Below are 19,723 nucleotides of genomic sequence, written 5' to 3'. Positions count from 1 at the left end.
ATATGTATATTATTTTTTTGGTCACACCTGGCAGTGCTCAGGGGCTACTCCTGGCTCTATGCTCAGAAATTGCCCTCGGCCGGTTCTGGGGACCATAAGAGATGCCAGGATTCAAACCACCCATCCTTCTGCATGCAAGGAAAATGCCCTACCTCTGTGCTATCTCTCCGGCCCCTACCTTAGATATTTTGTATCTTCTGGTTGGCTCACCAAAATATGTTGCAGGAGATTTTTTTTTTTTTTTTTTTTTTTTGGTTTTTGGGCCACACCCGTTTGACGCTCAGGGGTTACTCCTGGCTATGTGCTCAGAAATCGCCCCTGGCTTGGGGGGACCATATGGGACGCCGGGGGATCGAACCGAGGTCCTTCCTTGGCTAGCGCTTGCAAGGCAGACACCTTACCTCCAGCGCCACCTACCCGGCCCCGACAGGAGATTTTAATTAGCTTCAAGTTCTTGTGGACAACGAGAAAAAAAAGCATGTTGATAGTCAGATGGCTTCAATGTCATTGATGTCTTTCTTTAGCTCTTTCACCATGGCACGAATAGATACAACACCTCTATATGCGGTCTCTTTAATAGAATCAGCAGCAGCATCACTAGTGGAATTTACAGGAATCCTACAGTAGCAAACCCAACAACAACTGAGTTTATATATATTACTAGATCTCCATTCCTTAGCTATTTCTGCTATCCAGTTGGTTATGGCCTATGTCAGTGGTCGGCAACCTGCAGCTAGTGAGCCACATGTGGCTCTTTCCACTTTTAATTTGGCTTTTCTGTGTGCCAGGCGGCTGCTCCAGGAGTCAGGACTCTGCTCCTAGCCTCTGTCAGTGCGCGCCCTGTGTGGCGAGATTTGGCTCAATTGAAAAAAAAGGTTGACGACCACGTAAATGAGTTTGTGGGACAGCCAATTGGATTGCATATCTCCTATGTAAACGAGGTTTTGTGAGACTATCCACACTGCAAAAAACCTGTGAAATGAAAGTTTTTTTTGTTTGGTGGTTGGTTGGTTTTGGGTTTTGGGCCACACCCAGTGGCGCTCAGGGGTTACTCCTGGCTCTGTGCTCAGAAATTGCTCCTGGCAGGCTTGGGGAACCATACAGGATGCCAGGAATGCCCTACCACTGTGCTATCGCTCCAGCCCTAAATGAAGGTATTTTTTTTTTTTTTTTGTGAGACTGACCAATTAAATTTCATCTGTAAATGAGAAACTGATGAGAGTTACTGATTATCTGGTCCTTTTTTCCTCACTACCACCCTCACATTACGGTCCTTGTATGAACCACATATGCAATTGGGTTTTCCCCTTCCCTCTGTTGATATTGTGATGACCAAGGGTCACACACATATGCTTTTTTGTGGTGCTCACACTATTGTTGCTTACCAAGAGGTTACACATCAGGTTATGGTGCTCATATTTGACTGTGATGCCTCAGTTTAAAAAACGTATGTTTAAAAACTTATTTAAAAATACTTGTTAATTTTTAATAAGCTTAGTGCATTCACCAGGGAGTGAACTCACTTCCTCACACTTGCAAAGCTGGTATTTTACCCATTGAGCCATCTCATGGACCCCTGCAGTTGGTTTGAATGCCCTAGTCTTTTAATGTCTTGCTCCCAAAAAGGGAAAAAATAAAAATGAAAGGGGAGATGATACAAGCTCTGGTTCGAGGATCCTTTGAAAGTCACTTCAGCTGCAGGGACAGGGTTTGCAACAATGGGTGGAGGTGCATCAGCAATGACTACTATCACTTACAGCAGTCACTTCCCAGAGCTTAGTTCTCCAGTGCAGTCTACACCATAGAACTGTTCTATTTAGCAATAGTCCATACATACAGTGGAGCTTCCTATATTACAACCTATGTGTGTTAGTAGACTCTGCCATGTAGGTTTGTGTAAGTACCTTTGCACAATGATGGAATCACTTAATGATGCATTTCTTAGAATGTGGCTCTTTTTTTTTTTCATTTGTGTTTTTGGGGTGAGGTACTTTGGGATCTTGGGTGGAGCACTCCAAGCGATACTTGGCCTAGCAGTATGGGCCTGACAATTCAGTGCTCAGACCTGATGGTGGTGAGGAGCCATTTGCTTCAAGGAACTGAACTTAAGGCCTCACACATGCATGAGGTGTAGTATGTGTCTATTTTGTACTCATAGAATGAAACCATTTTATTGAATCAATGTATGACAGTATTTGAGGACAAGGGCCTTTTCTTTCACTCTGACTTTTATGCAATCTTTTTCAAGAAAGAGGACAACCGCCTACCATGGGGATCGGGGACAATAATGTATCAATAATACAATAATATAATACAAACCAATAATGCTGTTTGCTAAGAATTGAAATTGTGAGATATAATCACAAGTCATCTTCTATAACAAGCATAAGGAAAATCCAGCCCAAGGGATATATAAGGATCATAAAATCCTGGGATCTGACCTGGTACATGATAGAACAGACATGTTGGCTGCCCATAGATTGAACAGCCCTCAAATGATGTTATGAATATCCAAATGGGTCTTGGCAGAACAAAAGCTTTCCTATCCTTTCTCCAGAAGTTGAAGACTTTAATAGACCTCCCTAGATTTCCAAAAGAGTTACATTGGACAGATTTTGCCAGTATAATTGTCTTCTAGCTGAGGAGACTTTTGATGCTTCCCACTCTGTTGTCATCTCAGAATCCTTTCGTATTTTTTAATGCCAGTAGGATTTTTTCTTAAAAAAAAAAAAAATATGTCGCAAGCCTTTTTCTGAGTTGAATTGCCAGTTGTGAAATCTTATAACAAAGATTTAGCCAAGGCTTTTACTTATTTATTTTGTGAAGAAAAACAGTTTTTGTTGAAACTTACTTAGAGACTTGGTGTGGGGGAGTGAAAGAAAGAAAGAATTTAAGAGAGAATGTGTTCAAGACAGAATATGGGTTTCTCCAAAGTGGAAAAAGTGAACAAAGAGACAGACAAGCAAGCAGGATATATGTTTAAGGAAGAATATGGGCTTGATAAGCAAGCAGAGCAAGGTTTTATTGTGAGGATATGTGTGGAGAGGGAGAACCAAGCACAATGGAGATTAGATAACATACATTTCTTCATAAAGGCCTACATCTGACCATGCAAAACAGTAGCTTCTTGAGATGCAGCTATTGAGAACCAACTTTTAATTCTTTTATATGTGTTTGGAACAACTTCAGTTCCAAGTTCACTTTCTTGCTTAAAGAAATTCATTTTCTCACTTAAGCATTCAACAAAACCTAAGATCAGGAATTTCTTTTCTTTCTTATTTTTGGGGGGTGGCCATACCCGGTAATGCTCAGGGGTTACTTCTGGCTTGGGGGACCATATTGGGACACCGGGGGGTCAGCTGCATACAAGGCAAACGCCCTACTGCTGCATCACCACTCCAGCCCCAGATCAGGAATTTTTTAGGAAAATTTTGCATTGCAAATGAATGTACTATAAAAATATTCTTTGAAAAAAAAATTTTTTTTTTTTGGCGTGGGAGAAGAAATTTGGCCATTTCACAGTGCTCAGGGATTATTCTGGTTTTGTGCTCCTGGTGACACTCAGGGGACACATGTGGTAATGGGTATTTGAGCTGGGTTGTAATCATATGGAAGGCAAGTGCCTTACCTTTTTTTTTTTTTTTTTTGTGGTTTTTGGGTCACACCCGGCAGTGCTCAGGGGTTACTCCTGGCTCCATGCTCAGAAATTGCTCCTGGCAGGCACGGGGGACCATATGGGACGCTGGGATTCGAACCGATGACCTCTTGCATGAAAGGCAAACGCCTTACCTCCATGCTATCTCTCCAGCCCCAGTGCCTTACCTTTTATACTATCTCTCTAATCCTAACCCCCAGATTTTGAGAGGAAATATCCCCAAAGTCTAATAATCAAGATATTCTTCCCTAATTGCATGTGGAAATTTTAATAGTCTGCATCAAATAAGTTAAATTAAAATTTATTTTGCTTGCCAATTAAAAAAGCAAGACCCAATAATAAGCTGCTTACAGGAAAATCACATTAAAGACCCAAATAGGTTGTATTTAAAGAATGAAAAAAGATGTTCTACCACTACTAGGAAGCTGAAGAGATAATATAATTAACAATTGGAGTAGATTTTAAGACAAAGTATATTAATTTGGAAGAAAACAAGCATTTCATCAAGAACAGAGAGTCAGAAGCCTAAGAATTTTTCTATAAATTTGGAACCAGAGAGATGGTACAGAGTGTAGATCACTTGCCTTGCATGCAGTCGACCAGGCACCAATAGCATCCCATATGGTCCCCTGCCAGCAGTAAATCCTAAATGCAGAGCCATGAGTAATCCCTGAGCAGTGCTCAGTGTGATCCCCCACCTACCCCACAAAACAACAACAAGCAAACAAATAAACCTGAATTCTGCAAGTTTATGAACTTGTCAACAGAACTTTAAGATATATGAAGGAGGGGCTGGAGAGATAGCATGGAGGTAGGGTGTTTGCCTTGCATGCAGAAGGATGGTGGTTCGAATCCTGGCATCCCATATGGTCTCCTCCCTGTGCCTGCCAGGAGCAATTTCTTAGCGTAGAGCCAGGAGTAACCCTTGAGCACTGCCAGGTGTGACCCTAAAAAAATAAAATAAAAGATATATGAAGGAAAGCCTAGGACATGAGGTGGAATGATTTTCACAATTATAGTTGTAGCTCCTAACACAGCTTAATAACTGATAAAGCATGTAGAAAACCAATAAGAATATAACAAGCCTTTACTACATTACCAAGAAAATTAATTCAGCAGATATTCACATAACATTAGGCAGCAGAGCAACTTTTTAGTTGCAATAGATCACATTTGGAGCAGTAAGACAAGTAGCAATACACTTAAAAGATTTAAAATTATACAAAGTATGTTCTTTGCTGTCAATAAAATTAAATTAGATATTAATACTGAATAATTTCTGGGAAATACTCATGTATATAGGAGCTATATGACACATCTGAATAACCCATTAAACAAAGAAACGAAAGAAATTAGGATTTATTTTTAAATGAATTAAAAGTAAAAACATTAATTTTTGAAATATACAGCTAGAGTAGAATATAAAACAATTTATAGTGTAAATACCTATAGATTCACGAACAGATCTTAAACCTATCTTAAACTAAAATGTAAGAGTAAGTGAGATGTAAAATAAGCAGAATAGGGGCTGGAGAGATAGCATGGAGGTAAGGCGTTTGCCTTTCATGCAAGAGGTCATCGGTTCGAATCCCAGCGTCCCATATGGTCCCCCGTGCCTGCCAGGAGCAATTTCTGAGCATGGAGCCAGGAGGAACCCCTGAGCACTGCCGGGTGTGGCCCAAAAACCACAAAAAAAAAAAAAAAAAAAAAAAAAAAATAAGCAGAATAATGAAATAATAGATGAGAGTGGAAATCAATGAAACAGAAAGCAGTAAAGCAAAACAAAACAGTGAAACAAAACAAAACAAACTCACCTCAATGGGGAAAATTTTTAATTTTGGGGATGAATTGAATTGATAAACCTCTAGCTACCCATAGTTTTATTAGGACAAATGATATGACAAAAACTACTTTTTGGCGGCTGGAGAGATAGCATGGAGGTAAGGCATTTGACTTGCATGCAGAAGGATGGTGGTTCGAATTCTGGCATCCCATATGGACCCTGAGCCTGCCAGGAGCGATTTCATAGAGCCAGGAGTAACCCCTGAGCACTGCCGGGTATGGCCCAAAAACCAACACCAAAAACAACAACAACAACAACAACAAATCATAAATAAAAAAAAATGGGCAGGAGAGATAGCATGCAGGTGAGGCGCTTGCCTTTCATGCAGAAGGTCATTGGTTCGAATCCCGACATCCCATATGGTCCCCTGAGCCTGCCAGGAGCGATTTCTGAGTGTAGAGCCAGGAGTAACCCCTGAGCGCTGCTGGGTGTGACCCCCCCAAAATAAACAAACAAACAAAAAAAGAACACAACTACTTATAGAGGCCTGGGTAGGTTGTTTGCCTTTTATGTGACTGACCTTTCATCCTATGTGGTTCTATCAATCTCTGGCATCCTACATGGTCCCCAAAGCCCCATCAGGAGTAAATCCCGAGTGCAGAGTCAGATGTAAATCCGAGCATCACTGATGTGGTTCCTCACCAAAAAAGAAAAAAAGAATCAGAAATGGCATTAACTATGAATATTACATATAATTTAAATATAAATATAAGACACTAAGAATATTGGACAATTTTGAGGGATAAATATCTTTGACAAGCTTTCCTGGAACTGGAGGGTATCATGGTAAGTGAAATAAATCAGAAGAAGAAAGACAAATGCCGGATGATTTCACTTGTATGTACTATCTAGAGAAACAAAGCAAGGGAATAGGCTGTGTCCAAAGAAAACAGTTCCTTGGACTCTGACCACAGCCCTGAGGTTACCAAGGGAGGTGGAGGAATATGGAGAGTGGTGAAGGATATTGGATAGTGGTGGTGGGTGTACCTCTAAAACATAAATATTTACATCCTGGTAAGCCATTGTTACCTCGACTTAAAAAAAAATGCAATCCTACCTACCAAAGTTCATTCAAAAGAAAAAAAGGTCACTTCAATAGTTATGCAATTATTATTAAAGAAATTAAGTATTTAGTTAGAATCCTCATAAATAAAGTGTGAAACCCACATGATTTTACCAGGGAGTTCTACCTTACATTTAAGGAAGGAAAGGAGAAATTCTTCAGAAAGTATTTTGTAAAAATTGGAAAGGACAGAACATTCCCGGGGTTTAATTCTCCATACTAGTAGCCTATAAAAAACGTGATCTCCATGCTTGTGCACACACACACACACACACACACACACACACACACACACACACACACACACACACACACACAAATACACAAGTGAGCACAAAAGAACACTGACAAAATATAATGTTCATTCCTTATAAACTCAGCATATTAGGGATAGACATTTATGGAAAACTTTGATTGTTCATTGTGTTTAATGTCGAAGTTGAATGCTTTGTACAACCAGGAAGCAGGCACTGATGTCTGCTCTCACCTCTTTTGTTCAACATTGTACTGAATGTTCTAACTAGAGCAATGAGGCAAGAAAAAGAAATAGCAAGCCAAGATAAAGTAATAGGAAATGGATTTACTCTCCTGCCTGTAATAACTGAAAAGTTAAAGTAAATATCAGAAGCAATGGTTTTCAAGACATTGGACTCAGGCAGCTAAGTACAGTGAGGTTTGGTTAATGGGAAACAAGCAAATACGACCCAGCTTAGTGCCTGAAAACAGTTGCCAGGCTGCAGGAAAGGAAAGCCAAGGCATAGTGCAGACATGGCCTAGTATTAAAGAAATGGAAGTGGGTTACTGAAAGGCTGTGGCAGCTAGATTTCTCAGAGTTGACTACAAATAGAAGACAGACGTGGAGAAAGGGCTGGGGCTGAATAGGTATCTGGAGAAAAGGAAGAAAGGAAGAAAGAAAAAGCTTAGAGATATACAAAAATATAGCCTGTCTTCATAGTGTCTTGCTGCAGCCTTATTTTATAGGCCACTTAAGGATTAGTGACTTCCTCCTCCTCCTCCACCTCTTCCTCCTCTTCTTCCTCTCCTCACATTTATAAAGAGCAATAGTACATTTACAGTACAGTGGCTCTTGCTTTGCATGTGGCTGATCTGGGTTGATTCCTGGCATTCCATATGGTCTGCTGAGCTTGCCAGGAGTTAACTCCTGAGCACAGCACCAGAAGTGATCCCTGAACATTGTTGGGTATGGCCCAAAAATCTTAAAAAAAAAAAAAAGATGTGAGGAGAAAGAAGTTTTTTATATTCAAGGAGAACACAGGCTCTCCAGAGAACAAATAGGCAAAGAAACAGACGCGGGAAATACATGTTCAAGGGAGAGCATGCATTTGAGGAATGAGCTGGATTAGGATTAATGACTTTTTTTTTTGGTTTGGGGGCCACACGTGGTGGTGCACAGGGGTTACTCCTGGCTCTGCACTCAGAAATTGTTCCTGGCTTGGGGGAGCATATGGGATGCTGGGGATTGAACCTGTATCCATCCTGGGCCAGCCACTTGCAAGGCAAATGCCCTACCACTGTGCTACCACTCCGGGCCAGGATTAATGACTTCTTTAGAAGACTGTACCTGGGCCCGGAGAGATAGCACAGAGGCATTTGCCTTGCAAGCAGCCGATCCAGGACCAAAGGTGGTTGGTTGGAATCCCGGTGTCCCATATGGTCCCCCGTGCCTGCCAGGAGCTATTTCTGAGCAGACAGCCAGGAGTAACCCCTGAGCAATGCCGGGTGTGGCCCAAAAACCAAAAAATAAAATAAAATAAAATAAAATAAAATAAAATAAAAGACTGTACCTGTGCTTGAATTTTACTATTTACCATCTGTAAAGCCAAAACTCTGAGGTTGCATAGTGCCCTGTGCCTAGGGATTGTTCCTGGAAAAACACAAGGATCATATGGTATGCTGGGGATTGAACATGGGTCAGCCACATGTAAAGCAAACATTCTAAGCCTCTTATACTATCTGTTGGGTTCCTAACCTAACAATATTAATTTATCATCATTATTATTATTATCATGTAAAGGGCCACACCTGGCAGTACTCAGGGATTATTTCTGTTGGGATTTGGGGGACATATATGGTGCCAAGGATTGAACCCAGATCAGCTACTTGCAAGAAAAGTGCCTTACTTACTGTAGTATCTCTCTGGTTCCAACATTCTTTTCTAAAGCTAATAAATGTAGTGTTTCAAAAATAATAATTCTATAATAATTATATTCAAATAACTTATCTGTGATTATATTCAATATTAAATTTAAATCTATTTAAATATATTCAATATATTCAATATTAAATTTAAAGCCTGATATGTTTATGGTTTCTATCTGTGTTTATGGTTCTATAGTTTCTTTTTTAGTTGTTTTGTGTTTGACAGTTCTCAAGGGCTATCCCTGGTTCCGTGTCTGGGGGTTGTTCTTGGTAGTGCTCAGGGAGCCATGCAGTACTGACCCCTGTCCTCCATGTGCAGAGCCTTGCGCCCAGGCCATTGAGCTATCTCTCTGGCCTCTGGTGGTTTCATAATTAGTTAATACAATTTTACATGACATCATTCTTTCATTCTTTTTTTTTTTTTTTTTTTTGATTTTTGGGTCACACCCGGCAGCGCTCAGGGGTTACTCCTGGCTCTACACTCAGAAATCTCTCCTGACAGGCTCGGGGGACCATATGGGATGCCGGGATTTGAACCACCATCCTCCTGCATGTAAGGCAAACGCTTTACCTCCATGCTATCTCTCCGGCCCCATATTCTATTTTTTTTTATGAAAACTATATATATTTTTTAAAAATATGGAACGTGGGCCCGGAGAAATAGCACAGCGGCGTTTGCCTTGCAAGCAGCCAATCCAGGACCAAAGGTGGTTGGTTCGAATCCTGGTGTCCCATATGGTCCCCTGTGCCAGCCAGGAGCTATTTCTGACAGCCAGGAGTAACCCCTGAGCACTGCCGGGTGTGGCCCAAAAAACAAAAAACAAAACAAAACAAACAAACAAACAAAAAAAAGAATAAAAATATGGAACGCTTCATGAATTTGCCTGTCATCCTTGCGCAGGGGCCATGCTAATCTTCTCTGTATCATTCCAATTTTAGTATATGTGCTGCCGAAGTGAGCACTTAAAACTATATTTTAATCTCTTTGGGGGGGCATACTCAGCAATGCTCTGGGTTTACTCCTGGCTTTACACACAAGGATCACTTCTGGTGGCTCAGGGACCATATGTGGTACTGGGTATCAAACCTGGGTTGGCTGCACGCAAGGCAAGAGTTCTTCTCACTCTACTATTGCTCTGGCCCATAAAAGCTATCTTTTAGGCCAGAGAGATAGCACAGTACTAAGGCGTTTGCCTTGCATGCAGCCAACCCAGGACAGATGGTGGTCTGATTCCCTGTTTCCCATATGGTCTCCAGAGCCTATCAGCTGCTTGCAAGGTCTTACCCCATTGTGCTATCTCTCTGGCCCTTATTTTTTTCTCTTTTACGTTCTTTTATTGCTCTGATGACAGGGAGGGGTTGTATTACATGCACATAATAGTGGTGTTGTGGATCCAATGCAGTGTTCACACCATCAGTCAGGCAGCTTGCTGCAGATTGGGAGTTGCATAGTTTATTTGTGATGCTCACACAGTGCTTACTGGGGATCACACATCTGGCCTTACTAGTTGTCGTCATTGGCGGTAGTGAAAGGTGTGTGCTTGGTGTGATCTGTTTGATGCTGAGTCCCAAATAGCAAAGCTGCCAGGTTTTGTCAAAAGCTTGAGACTCAAGCTTCATGCTTACAAGGCAGGTGTTTCTGCCACTGAACTGTACCTCAGGCACTAAGAGGAATATGAATAAGTATATGAATAAAAGTTGAAGTCAGGTAAGGTGATGACTCCATTTTTCTTTTTCTGCTTTATAGTTGCCATAGCTTTTTGAGTTTATTTTATAATTTCACAAAATCCTTGGCATTTGGTAGTTTTTTAAAATAAAATTTGGGGTGCTGGAGAGATAGCACAGTGAGTTAAGGCAATTACCTTGCACAAGTGAGCCTGGGTTTGATCCCCTATGATCCTTCAAGTCCCATCAAAAGTTTTGCCTGAGTGCAGATCCAGGAGTAAGCTCTGAATGCTGCCAAATATGCCCCCACCAGATATGTTGTTCTATTCTTTAAAAACAAGAACATGGTTAAAAGGGGTGAGGATCTTGACACAAGTGAGATCTCAAGTACATTTGTGTGTGTGTGTGTGTGTGTGAAAGAGAGGGGGGGGGGTTGGGGCCACACCCAGAAGTACTCAGATGCTACTCTGGGCTCTGGGCTCACGAGTCCCCTGGTGGTACTCAAGGACCATATGCAGTGCTGAGTATCAAACTGGGGTCAGGCCTATGCCTACCTTGTTGAACTCTTTTCTTCCTGAAGCCCTAAATTTTATCCCTAGCACCATGTGACAATGTCTGAAATCCAGCAGATATTACAATTTGGCTGCCCAATCCTGCTAAGGGGGCTCAGGGGCCCCTCACATAGACCTTAAGCACTGATCTGTCAGCATCATACCACTGGGCCAAGTATCATGGCAGTGGTCCCTCACCCCTCAAGCAATACTGGGGTGTCCCATGTCTGAAAAATTATACATTTATATACATATAGTTAGTGATTTGGTTGGCATTGCTTTAACTGTATATTAGTTTTAGTAAATTAACTTTTTTTTTTTTTTTTTTGGCTTTTGGGTCACACCCGGCAGTGCTCAGGGGTTACTCCTGGCTCTATGCTCAGAAATTGCTCCTGGCAGGCTCTGGAGACCATATGGGATGCCGGGATTCAAACCACCGTCCTTCTGCATGCAAGGCAAATGCCTTACCTCCATGCTATCTCTCTGGCCCTGTAAATTAACGTTTCGACTATATTCTTTTCATCTGTGTACATGGAATATTTTATATCTCTTAGTATCTTATTCCTTATCTTTGAACAGTGTCTAATAGTTTTCATTATATAGGTCTTTCACCTCCTTTGTTAAATATATTCCCGGGTATTTAATTCTTTTGGATGCAATTATTATAAACAGGATTGCTTTCTAATTTCTTTTTCTCATATTTTTATTTGCACATATGAGTGCAATTGATTCTTTTATGTTGATTTTGCAACCAGTCACTTTGCTCTACTTATTGTTTTAATAGCTTTCTAATAGCATCTTTGGGGTTTTCTACATATATTTTCTTATCTTCTGCAAATAACAATACTTCACTTATTTTTCTGACTCCATCTTGTTACATCTAGTTATCTAGTTACTCTGGCTAAGAACTCTAAATTTAATAGAAATTGTGATGATCAAGTCTTCTTTTGCTCCTGACCTTGAATTTATTTAAACTCTGTGGTTTACAATACTGTTAATGAAAGGGGTTCATGCATAGAATTTTCCAACAACACATCCTTCACCAGAGTATCTACTTCCTTGTTCCTGATTTTTTTTTTTTTTTTTTTTTTTTGGTTTTTGGGTCACACCCGGCATTGCTCAGGGGTGACTCCTGGCTGTCTGCTCAGAAATAGCTCCTGGCAGGCACGGGGGACCATATGGGACACTGGGGATTCGAACCAACCACCTTTGGTCCTGGGTCGGCTGTTTGCAAGGCAAACACCGCTGTGCTATCTCTCCGGGCCCCCTTGTTCCTGATTTTAAAGAGAAAGCTCTCAGTTTTTGCTCATTAAGCATATCAGCAATGGGTTTATAGTAGAGGGCATTTATTTGGAAGTAAATGGTATTATTTAAGGAAATATGAGATTGGAGAGAAGGAAGAGAGTGCTATTCATTCAAGATAGATTGGAAGCTTCTCCAGAGGGGAGAGAACAGGGAGTACACACCTAAGGCTGAGATTTAGGAGAGAGCTGAGAATGATCACATAAGGATGAGATTCAGGAAACTCCCAGGATGGGAATGCACCATGGTCTCTTAAAAAAAATAACAAGGGGGGCTGGAGAGATAGCATGGAGGTAAGGCGTTTGCCTTTCATGCAAGAGGTCATCGGTTCGAATCCCAGCGTCCCATATGGTCCCCCGTGCCTGCCAGGAGCAATTTCTGAGCATGGAGCCAGGAGTAACCCCTGAGCACTGCCGGGTGTGACCCAAAAACCACAAAAAAAAAAAAAAATAAATAACAAGGGATTTGGGAGGAGGGAGTTGAAAGGCATTAGTGGTGGGAGTGTTGCACTGGTGAAGGGGGAGGTTTGTTCTTTTTTATAACTAAAATCCAACTACAAACATGTTTGCAATCATGGTGCTTAAATAAAGATAATTTAAAAAATAAATTATTTAGAGGACTAGAGTGGTAGCACAGCGTGGTAGCACAACCGTAGAACATGTACCTTGCATGTGGCTGACCCATGACGAACCTAGATTTGATCCCTGGCATCCCATATAATTCCCCAAGCCTGCCAGGAGCAATTTCTGAGCGAAGAGTGAAGAGTAACCCTGACACTGCCAGGTATGTGCCCCCCACCCCCCAATTATTTAGAAGGGCTGGAGTGATAGCTAGCAGATAAGGCATTTGCCTTACATGTGACCAATCTGGGTTCGATCCGCAGCTTCTCATAGAGTCCCCTGAGCCTGCCAGGAGTAATTTCTGTGTGCAAAACCAAGAGTAACTCCTGAGTGACACCAGATGTGGCCCAAAAACCAAACATACTTTTTAAATTATTTTTTGTTTTGTTTTGGACCACATCTAGCTGTGCTCAGGGATTGCTCCTGGCTCTGTGCTCAGGAATCACTCCTGGTGGGTTCAGGGGACATATGGTGCCTGGTATTGTGCATTTTATAAATATACAAATGCACTTCTGGTTGTACTTTCTCTCCAGCTCCTTGCAATCATTATCATAATTCAGGTAACATTGTTACAATAGAGTTACTGGTTATGGTTTACATGAACACAATTACTGCCCTCACGACAAACACAGTGCCCACACTCTTCATCACATGGCATGTCACTTCTGCTCCACCTGTTTATTCCCTTGGCCATCGCTCCCATTGCTAGGTAATCTGGATTTTGTAACACAAGGTCAAAGTTTTATCATCATTTGATACTGCCTACTCCCTTATTTTGTTTCTCTATATAAAATAGATAAATGATATCAAATATTTGTCCTTGTCTTTCTGACTTATGTTGTTTAACATAATGTCCTTCATTCTTTCATCCCAGTTTATGGGAACTGAAGATTTTCATATTTTCTTTTCTTTTTAAATCTTTGCATATTTTATTATTTAAATATACTTTACTTCAAGACCATGTATCACATAGTTGAAATAGTTATCATAATATATTTGTTTCAAGGAAATTATTAAACCAGAAAAGAAAAGAAATATAGGGAAAGAAGAAAAAACAAGTATAGCAACAAGAAAAATTTTGAAAATTATTGTATCTGTCAATGAGGCTATTAAGACATAGTCAGGGGCCGGAGAGATAGCATGGAGGTAAGGCATTGGCCTTGCATGCAGAAGGTTGGTGGTTCGAATCCCGGCATCCCATATGGTCCCCCGAGCCTGCAAGGAGTGATTTCTGAGCATAGAGCCAGGAGTAACCCCTGAGCGCTGCTGGGTCTAACCCAAAAAACAAAAAACAAACAAAAGAAAAGATATTGTCAGAAGTTTAGTAAGCTCTTGTTGCTAGTTGAACATTCTGTTACTTCTTTTGTTTTGGAACATTATATGCCTTCAGATACATATTGGTATTTAAATTGGTGTGTTCTTATGGGGATGACGGTATTAAAAAATTGATGTTGTCCAGGAATTCCAAGCACTATTGCCAATAGTGTGGCTTTTGTGGGGTGTGTTTTCAGCTTTCAAGCCTTTTGAAAGTACCAGAAGGTGGGGTGGGGTATAATGCCAACACTCACTCCAAAAATGTCCTGGTAATGTCAGCCCATATGTCAGAGTATCTGGAGATTTGGTTTGATTGCTTGTCTCTGCAGAAAGCCATAGATTGGTGGTGAAGGTTGGGGATGGGGTGTTCCTGCACCTGGTAGTGCTCAGGGCTTACTCCTGGCTTTAAGCTCAGGGATCATTTTTAGCAAGCTTCAAGAACCATATGAAGCTGGGGACAGAACCCTGGTCAACTGTGTGCAAGGTCAACACTACCCATTGTACTAGATCCCCAGTCCCTGGTTTCCTTCCTTCCTTCCTTCCTTCCTTCCTTCCTTCCTTCCTTCCTTCCTTCCTTCCTTCCTTCCTTCCTTCCTTCCTTCCTTCCTTCCTTCCTTCCTTCCTTCCTTCCTTCCTTCCTTCCTTCCTTCCTCCTTCCTTCCTTCCTTCCTTCCTTCCTTCCTTCCTTCCTTCCTCCTTCCTTCCTTCCTTCCTTCCTTCCTTCCTTCCTTCCTTCCTTCCTTCCTTCCTTCCTTTTTTCTTTCTTTCTTTTCTTCTTTTTTATGTAGCTAGTCACTAAATTCAGTTCCATATTTTGAGAAATGAGGGTTTCCCTCACTATTTGGTGGAGACTTTCCTTTTTCCACTTCATAAAACGTCCAACTCTTTTGTTATAAATAACCTGTCCCTATATCTGAGATTTTTTTTTTGTTTTTTTTTTTTTGTTTTTGGGTCACACCCGGCGGTGCTCAGGGATTACTCCTGGCTATCTGCTCAGAAATAGCTCCTGGCAGGCACGGGGGACTATATGGGACACCGGGATTCGAACCAACCACCTTTGGTCCTGGATCGGCTGCTTGCAAGGCAAATACCGCTGTGCTATCTCTCCGGGCCCTATATCTGAGATTTTATCTTTGGGAATCTCAATTTTTTTCTATTTCTCTGAGATTCTTTCTTTATTCCAGTTCAACATAGTTTTGATTATTATAGCTTTATAGCACAAATTAAAGACAATGCAATATCTCCCCCTTTTTTTCTCTTAGCTTTGGCTACTCATGAAACTCTTTTCATACAAATCTTAGTAGGACCGTTCTAAGTCCTTAAAGAGTATTGGCAGTAATTTTATTGGAATTACATAAATCAATATAATGGTTTGGGGGTAGGGTGGTCATTTTGATAATGTTAATTCTTCCAGTTTATGAACATGAAATCTTTTTTTCTGATTATTGTAATTTTTATTTTTTTTTTTTTGGTTTTGGGGTCACACTCGGCAGTGCTCAGGGGTTACTCCTGGCTCTCTGCTCAGAAATCACTCCTGGCAGGCTCGGGGGACCATGTGGGATGCTGGGATTCTAACCACCGACCTTCTGCATGCAAGGCAAATGCCCTACCTCTATGCTATCTCTCTGGCCCCTGTATTGTAATTTCTTCCCTTTCATTTCTGATCCAAGTTATTTGATTTTCTCTATCTTTTTTCTTATGAATTAAATAAGGGTTTATCAATGTTGTTTATTATTTTGAAAAATCAGCTCTTTGTTCCAGTACCCTTTGTGTTGCTTTCTTGAGTTCTCTATAATTCATTTCTGCTCTTTTTTTTTCCTTCTACTTACTTTGGGATTCATTTGTTGTTTTTCTAGTTGCCCAAGCTGTGAGGTGAGGCTGTTTATTTGATCTTTTCTAGCTTCCTGATGCAAGCTTGTAATGCCATGAACAATACTGCCTTTTGTGTGTCTAATAGATCCTGATAGTTTCAGTCTTCATTCTAACATATTTCAAATAATCTTTATATTTCTCTCTCTCTCTCTTTTTTTTTTTTTTTTGGGCCACACCGGCGTTGCTCAGGGGTTACTCCTGGCTCTCTGCTCAGAAATAGCTCCTGGCAGGCACAGGGGACCATATGGGACACCGGGATTCGAACCAACTACCTTAGGTCCTGGATCTGCTGCTTGCAAGGCAAACACCGCTGTGCTATCTCTCCTGCCCCTTATATTTCTCCTTTGATTTATTTTTTTCCTCCTGTTTGAAACTTGAGTTAAACTCCATGATTTACAAAATTGTTCATAATACAGTCATTTCAGGTATCCAATATGCCAACACTAATTCCATCACCTTTGTAACTTTCCACCAAATTTCTAATTTACCTACCCCACTCCCCAGGCCTGCCTTCTTAGCAAGCACAAAGACATTAACTTTATATTTTTTGTTACAATATATATTTCATAATAATATTACTGAAATTATTATCCAAGTATTTGCTGAGCTATTAGGTGCTTTTGTGTTCTTGTCTTTGCTATTTGAACTTATTGGGCTTCTACAGTTTTCCCATCTAATTTTCTGTGTTTCTACTGGACAATCAGTACTGAACTTTGAAGGTGCTGTGCTATTGTGCACTCAGCAGGGCACTGCCACGGGTGTTTCACTAGAATGACTAAGCACCATGGCATCTAAGTTTTATTCAGCAGTGTTCTCTCAGAGATCATTTGGGGGTGGGACTGGGCCATTTAAATTTGAGTGGAAATGGATGTTGTTGGGAGGAACCTTAGGTCCTCCAATAGGGCAAAGACTGGGCCTGCCTCTTGAGGGGCTCCAGTGGCTTAAACCTGGAAACTTGGCCTGTAAAGTTCAGCAAGATGGCAACTTCTCTCTCTTCTTTGATTTCTGTCCTCTTTGACCTAACGGCTATTTAGTAATATGTCAGACTGTTTAGAAATGTTGAAGCTTGGGGCTGGAGTGATAGCATAATGGTAGGGCATTTGCCTTGCATGTGGCTGACCCAAGATAGACCGCAGTTTGATCCCCCATGTCCCATATGGTCCCCCAAGCCAGGAATGATTTCTGAGCACATAGCCAGGAGTAACCCCTGAACGTCACCAGGTGTGGTCCAAAATAAATAAATAAATAAATAAATAAATAAATAAATAAATAAATAAATAAATAAATGTTGAAACTAAGTTTGGAGTGATAGTACAGTGGATAGGACATTTGCCTTGCATGTACCTGACCCAGGTTTAATCCCTAAAATCCCATATCATCTCCTGAGCACTCCTAGAATTAATTTCTGAGTAAAGAGCCAGGAGTAACCCCTGAACATCACTAAGTGTGACCCCAAAACTTTAAAAATATGTTGAAACTTTCAGTACCTTAGAATAAAGTGTGTTTTAGGGCTGGAGAGATAGCATGGAGGTAAGGCATTTGCCTTTCATGCAGAAGGTCATTGGTTCAAATCCCGGCATCCCATATGATCCCCCGAACCTGCCAGGAGCGATTTCTGAGCCTGGAGCCAGGAGGAACCCCTGAGTGCTGCCGGGTGTGACCCAAAAACCAAAAAAAAAAAAAATGAATGAAGTGTGTTTTTATTTCAAAGAAATGGTCATCTCATTTATTGATGTCATGTGCCTTTTTTTCGAGGTCACTGATTACATTTTCAGCTCCTTTTATTCTGTTGCTGAGTCCAGGTACTGTGTCCTTTAGTTTCTTCATTTCTCTTTAAATTTTTCCATCAATCATATTTCAAGTTTGTTGAATTTCTTTTCCAGTGAGTCCCTCAGTTCCAGGAACATCAAGAGGATTGTGACTCTGAAGACATCCTCAGGTGGTATCCAAAGATCACATGCACTTGAGGATTTTCCTGGGCTATTGCCCCTTATCATTGATGCAAATAAATTTCTTCATTCTTTTTCTTTCTTTCTTTCTTTCTTTCTTTCTTTCTTTCTTTCTTTCTTTCTTTCTTTCTTTCTTTCTTTCTTTCTTTCTTTCTTTCTTTCTTTCTTTCTTTCTTTCTTTCTTTCTTTCTTTCTTTCTTTCTTTCTTTCTTTCTTTCTTTCTTTCTTTCTTTCTTTCTTTTTCTCTTTCTTTCTCTCTTTCTCTTTCTCTCTCTCTTTCTTTCTTTCTTTCTTTCTTTCTTTCTTTCTTTCTTTCTTTCTTTCTTTCTTTCTTTCTTTCTTTCTTTCTTTCTTTCTTTCTTTCTTTCTTTCTTTCTTTCTTTCTTTCTTTCTTTCTTTCTTTCTTTCTTTCTTTCTTCCTTTCTTCTCTTTTTCTTCCCCTTCCTTTTTTTCTTTTTCTCTCGCTCTCTTTCTTTTCATTATTTCTGGAATTTTATGGACTCTGAGCTCACAGTTCAGGTTAACTGGTCAGTGGTCCAGTATCCTTTTCACAGTATCAGACTGATGACAATGAAATGACTGGTTTCTGGCATCCATGAATGTCGTATTAGTATTTCTTAAGTGCTTATAGGACAAGATTAGTGCCTGTGTCTTTATTTGTGTGCACCTGGATGACAAAAGGGAATTAGTGGCCCCAGTGTTCTACACTTGCTTTAGCACTGCTGTCTTGCTGAGTAGGATCCTGGCCCACGGTTCACAGTTGACCGTGTCTTGCAGTGTCTGACAGTGATGGAGACTGTGGCCACTTGTACCCAATAAGAGCAGCTCAGGAAGTTGATTTTTGTACTATGGGGGGATTTTTGCATTTGTCAGTACCAGTTTGGAGATGGCTGCTGGGAATCACAGACTGATGCACTGGGCTCACTTCCAGGACATCTAAGTAATGCTGTGGCTTCCGGGGAGGCTGCTTCCAGTTGCTTTCTTAAGAACCGCTGCTAGCAGCTGGAGACAGCTGTATCCTGCCTACAGGTAGTGTCAGTTCATAGTCTCTTCTGACAAATGGGAACAGGCACAAAGTAGAACTTTTCTGGAGCCTTTAAACTCAGTGTCTGACAGATTTGGGATTTAAGATGGTTGTGACTACTATGTGGAGAGGTACCTTTGATTCTGAGCTGGCTACAGCTAGAAGCCTAACCGATAATATGGCATCTTGGACTTGGGGGTGGCCAAGGCTTTGAGCCTGTCAGCATTGCTATGACTGAGATCTCCCTACTGCGTTGAACTGGGGCTTCTGGGGGATTGGCTGCTCCAGATGTGGAGGCACCCTTCATTGGGTTTAAGAAGTCCTAAGCCTCTGAGAGTGAGATCCAGTACTAAACTGAATTCTGTGTAAAACCTAAATACTCAGTACCTCAGCACAAACTTGTGGGGAAAAACAAAGGGTAGAGGCAAAATTAGCTCAGCCTGTGGGTTGGCACAGAGAGGGCATCACTTGGGGGCTTTGTAATGGCTGCTTCCTCTCACACTGGGAGCCTCCTTGTTGGTGTGTACAAGCTCCAGGTCTGTTTTGGTTTTAGTGTTGCTATACAGCCGATGTTCTTTAAGGCCTTTCTTTTTAGCACCCTCCTACCCTAGTTGGCATTTTCTGCCCAGTCCTGATTCTCTTTCAGTCTCTGCTTCTCCTGTCCCTCCCAACGACCCAGGAAAGAGTTTCTGAGCTCGGGACTTG

General features: G+C 41.0%; 1 non-coding gene across 1 annotated transcript; it reads right to left on the bottom strand.

Annotated features, from left to right (window-relative positions):
• Positions 1-9,577: 9,577 nt before the first annotated feature.
• LOC126005572 (U6 spliceosomal RNA) lies at positions 9,578-9,684 on the bottom strand. The gene has a single exon (XR_007494620.1). It is a non-coding gene; the product is annotated as a U6 spliceosomal RNA (small nuclear RNA).
• Positions 9,685-19,723: the final 10,039 nt, after the last annotated feature.

Source organism: Suncus etruscus, chromosome 3 (genome assembly GCF_024139225.1).
Source record: "Suncus etruscus isolate mSunEtr1 chromosome 3, mSunEtr1.pri.cur, whole genome shotgun sequence".
Taxonomy (NCBI): Eukaryota; Metazoa; Chordata; class Mammalia; order Eulipotyphla; family Soricidae; genus Suncus; species Suncus etruscus.
Note: the sequence above shows the minus strand (reverse complement) of the source record. Positions and strands in the feature narration are given on the sequence as shown.